Source organism: Pocillopora damicornis, chromosome 5 (genome assembly GCF_964200805.1).
Source record: "Pocillopora damicornis chromosome 5, jaPocDami1.2, whole genome shotgun sequence".
Lineage (NCBI taxonomy): Eukaryota > Metazoa > Cnidaria > Anthozoa > Scleractinia > Pocilloporidae > Pocillopora > Pocillopora damicornis.
In genome coordinates, this window is record NC_142674.1 from 12,960,619 (window position 1) to 12,965,618 (window position 5,000).

General features: G+C 38.1%; 1 long non-coding RNA gene and 1 pseudogene across 2 annotated transcripts; one reads left to right on the top strand and one right to left on the bottom strand.

The window, feature by feature from the left end:
• Window positions 1–5,000, bottom strand: part of LOC149045372 (uncharacterized) — a 9,144-nt pseudogene that overhangs the window by 824 nt on the left and 3,320 nt on the right.
• Window positions 1,803–3,711, top strand: LOC149045373 (uncharacterized). 2 transcript variants are annotated; one of them, XR_016186649.1, is made up of 3 exons: window positions 1,803–1,943; window positions 3,190–3,276; window positions 3,449–3,711. It is a non-coding gene; the product is annotated as an uncharacterized LOC149045373 (long non-coding RNA). The 2 variants fall into 2 exon arrangements; XR_016186648.1 differs by lacking the exon at window positions 1,803–1,943 and adding an exon at window positions 2,959–3,098 and having other exon boundaries at window positions 3,449–3,710.

Here is a 5,000-nt window from a genome sequence, read left to right on the forward strand (position 1 = left end):
AACTTTACTTTCAATTCAAGCGGCAAAATATGAAATTGTTTGTTAAACTTACCATCCCCATGCGACCATTTATTCCAACAATACAAACACTACAACTTTCTGAATTCCCCTCGTCGATTCCACCGCAAGAAATAACCTGTGCCACCCAAGCTTCGACTCGAATGTGAAGTACGAATCAAATAACATAACTGCTTCATCTTTGCGGCAATATCACGCTGGTATTTTGATTTTCCTATCGACAAGAGCGGTGATCAAGAATCGATCGGTTTGTTTACCTCATAAACGTGACCGCTGACCAGCTGCTGAGTGAAAACAGTACGGTTCAGTGGCGAGGGGCGGAGTGAGGGGTGGATGCGGGCAGATTATCAGAAGGTTTTTGGGAACATTCGATAAACATTAGGATTCTCAGTCTTAATTCGAAGGCATACTTCGTGTTGCAGACAACTTTTGTTTTACTTAGTATTCTTTTTTATTTCAAATACACTTCGTTCCAAATAGGACTAGCATCAGTTCATAGATTTAAAAACAAATCTTTACCACGCAAATAAATGTGTTTAGATAATCGAGATAACCATTGAACCTCTTGTATCGCACCGGAAATAACGTGTCTTGTCTTTGCCCAACTCTGAGAGCGTGGAGCGGCGAAGACGCGAGATACGAGTCTCGCGTCTCGCGGATTCACCATGCTCACAGGATACGCGTAACCTCACTATCTTTAGGAAAAATAAGAGACTACTCGAAGTCTGTATTCCGTTCAACCATTTTATAAGAGTGACGCGAGTCTTTCAATTGAATGAGAAAGTCACAAACCTATTCTTTACCTCACTAGCGTAACCACTGACCACTCACGAATTACAGTAGGCTTCTCCTTTGACGCGGAAATTGAAATCGTATCGAATATACAAAGTTATAATGAGTTCCTTTAGATGTCCCGAACTTGTATCGCGTCGGAAACAATTACAAGTACAGGAAGAAGTCGTTCACAAGCGAGACGTTCATTATGTCTCAGGACTGCTTTTTGAATAGCAAAGATGGAAAAAACTTTGGTTCATCGTGTGGCTTAAGTGGTTTGGTACGACTATCTGAATACAATGACGAAGTAAAACATCATTTGATAAGCTGCCACCTGTCTAAAGAGGTTTTTAAGTGAAAATGAGCTAATCTTGGCAAGGATTGGCCTATTTCACCTCGCTCAGGAGGGTAAACAAAAAAACGTGGATTTGTTATAGGCATCGCTACACTCTGGGGAAGTTTTGGAGAAGTGCAAAGGTAACACGTCAGTACCCTGATCATGATGGTGTCAGGAAGCGTATCCAAGGCAGAGATGTAATTACCTTGCATATGTCTCAGGACGTTCAAAAGCTGTTTGGAGTTATTATTCCAGTTGAATCAGGTGGTCTTCAGTAACATTTTCTGTTTTCTATTTTTGTCACGTGACATATCTGCTCGAAAAGAGAAGAAATTCTTTATTAGATGAAGGGTACTTAAGTACACATCACGTTGAAAAAAAGTAGATCTATGTGTAAGTGCATTTTATCACAGATGGAAATATGTACAAAGTTGCTCGGTTGATAATCAATAATGTTTTTGTAGAAGATCAAATCACCTGACAACACAATCTACTTACTCATGCGGCGGTCAGTTTTCCTCAGTTTGTATGATTCTCATTAACCGATATGATTAAATTTGCAGACTAAAACACCCCTTATTACATTAAGAATAATAAAAGTAAACAGTGCATGTCGGTTTTTAATTCCTGATGGATGCTACTAGGCTTCACTTAAACTGAGAAATTTGCAATCGCTTACCTCAGCTCACTGTGTCCCATGCCGTAAGAAGCACAAGAAAAAAGTTGATGATAGTGAGTCTTGGCTGAGACAAGAAGAATCAGAGAAGAATCTACGGTCCCCAGAAACGCCACTTTTAAACACGAGACAACTAAGGTAAATTGAATGAATTGTTATTTGTTTTATTTAAAACTATAGTTCAGATTATAAGATACGTGAAAAACTCTCCCCACCGATTTTTTCCTACATTCTGTTAATCAAAAGTTTCAATAATTATAAAGGCTTTCTCGTTGATCGTCTTAATAGTAACAGTTTCCAGGATCAAAGGGGACCAAAAGAGAGAACGATTTTCTGTGTAGCTAGGTAAGGCGACATGCCGGCTTTATACTTCTTCCGGCGTGATAACGATAATGATGACAACAATGAGCAAAAAGCACCGTCCGCTAATGATGACGATTATCATAGTTATTAACAATTCTCAGTTATAGTCCTGAAAAAAATCTCAAGGGGTCCTTTGAACCATCCTCTTAATCTCGCCAGAAGTCAAAGTTGCCTAACATCATTCTAAGGTTCGTGCGATTTTACGACGAATTTTCAATTCCGGTGTGTTGCACGCGCGACTTTTGATAAAAAAAACCTGCACGCGCCATAACTTTAAAGAACGTGTCAGCGGAATGAATCAAATCTCTATCACTTTGCATACATTCTTGGGAACAGAAAAAATTACTTAGAGCAAACATTCTAAGTATAGTGTTCAGTCCGTGCAATGGGGCATAAATAAAAGGTTCTGGTGGAAAAGACAGTTTATTTTATACCACTGATGACAAGCAAAAAGGTTATATGGGTTCCCGGTTAAAAATATATTGATAACTCTATTATTAATACCAGTTCTAATTTAAAGGAGAAAGTTATGAGAATAAAATAAAAATTGTCTGCACCTCGAAGCATGCCTTCACTGTTTAGACTGATAGTCCTAAAACTTTTTGAGCATGCATTCGAATATCTTATGACGATAAGCCCGCCAACCACCCACCCCGCGCTATGCTGTTTTCACTTAGCGGCTGGTCAGCGGTCACGTTTACGAGGTAAACAAAGCGATCTATTCCTGATCACCGTTCTTGTCGATCGGAAAATCAAAATACCAGCTTGATATTGCCGCGAAGATGAAGCAGTTATGTTATTTGATTCGTACTTCATATTCGAGTCGAAGCTTGGGTGGCACAGGTTATTTCTTGCGGTGGAATCGACGAGGGGAATTCGAACACTAGTTGTAGTGTTTGAATTGTTGAAAGAAATGGTCGCATGAGGATTGTAAGCTTAACGAACAATTTCAAATTTTGCCGCTTGAATTGAAAGTAAAGTTCATTTGAATTGCTTTCGTATGTATTTCTGACGGTTTTAGATTAACCTGCCCTATTTTTATCGGTTACGCTTCATGTTGACAAGTCCCTCAAAATGGCGGCCAAACTTGGAGATTGCCGAAAATTAGGTAAGTTCACGGAGTTATAAAGTTCTCGTAAAGGTCGGGCCGCAAAGTTTTTTCTGTAGTTATCTTTTCTATGGCACCTACTTCCTAGCTATGTTAGTTGGATCAGTTAAGAACGCCTCACTTTTTCAAAAATGTACCTTGAATTTGATCGGTTTTGGCGTGTTTGATTTAGGCGAACCGATAAGGTGTCATTCAAGTCTTCCTGTTTCCTTGATTGATACGTGGTGTTTACGAAAGTCGCCTCGATAGATAAGATAGAGTTAATATACATGGCTGTGGTATTTGTTTTTTGCTGAGTTCCGTAGTTTTTTGTAAATTGTCCTCTAAAGTTGTATAAAATTAAAGTCTTGAAAAGTGTCACAACAAGCCTGCGCTCGAGTGAAATTTAATTTCCGTAAAACTCTGAAAAATAAAGAGATCCGATCAAACTGATTGTGGTTTTAGTATAGGTACATGAATGTCTTACAACACACGAGAAACGAGCGAAATCCGTGTCTCAAGCAAAATCGACCGGACCGCTCTTACAGAGACACTCTCTTAAGTTTTTCACAGTATTTCTGCACCATGACAGGACAATGTTGTATGCAGACCTTTGCTTTTCATTTAGTGATCTGGCATTGTATCGCAGCATATCATCAGATATCTCAGTGGGCTGTGTATATGTACTTATAGCCTGGGATACTTGTTGGCTAGAGTCAGATGATGATCCCAGGTCTGAAGTTGATTGTTCATTAAATGATTCTTCTGGTAATGTGAAATCTGTATTTTGAGTTTTTATCTGTAAGTCTGAATTTTCTTGGTCATTGATTGGATCAAAGGAGTGAATGATATTACCTTAGTTGTTTCTAAGATTTTCTGGAGCTTCTGTAACAGCGTCAGCATCAGGTTCAAATAAGGATCTGTTTAATTCTACCACCTCCTGAACATTTGGCTCATAAAACTTGGATGCATATGATTGATCTGCGGCTATTAGATCACTTTCTTTCTCCATGGATAGTACAGCATTAGTAAGTGATGGCCCTTGTGAACAGAATTCCCAGTTTTCTGGGAATTCCTAGGAATTCTCAAAAATTCCCAATTATGCAAATGACCCTTGCAAACTAAATTCCCAGTTTTCTGGGAATTTCTGGGAATTCCTAGGAATTTTCAAAAATTTCCAACTATGCAAATTAACTCTGATTTAAAAAGCTTGGAATTACTGGGAATTTCAGGGAAAAGAAGACTCCAGTTTTGTGAGGACTTGGAATCCTTAGGAATTCCTAGGAATTCTCAGCTTTACAAACTACCTATAATTTAAGAAGTGTGGAACTCTTGGGAATTTCTGGGAATTGAATTTGAGGCAATTTTAATACCCTGAGGTCCACATAAATTCTAAGAAATTCTCAATACCTTGAATGTGAAGGTTTTAAGAAAAGAGTAATTTCAGAGGCTTAAAACTTTGGCTCAATAAAGGGTATGCTATACAAAACTTACCAAGAGATATAAATACATGTACATGTTTATAACTTAAAGATCATGAAATTTATTACTCAAACTAAGTTTTAGTAAATCTTTAAATTAATATGGATTTTCTCATGAACCAGCTGTCAGTTATGTTAAATGGAAATTGCCAACTTCCACAATAATTAACAATAATTACATTGTTATCTTACTTCCCTAACCTACATTACTGGTTGCCTTTGTTAGAAAACCTTGGAACAGTCAAGCTCAGTTGCCTCAAACGC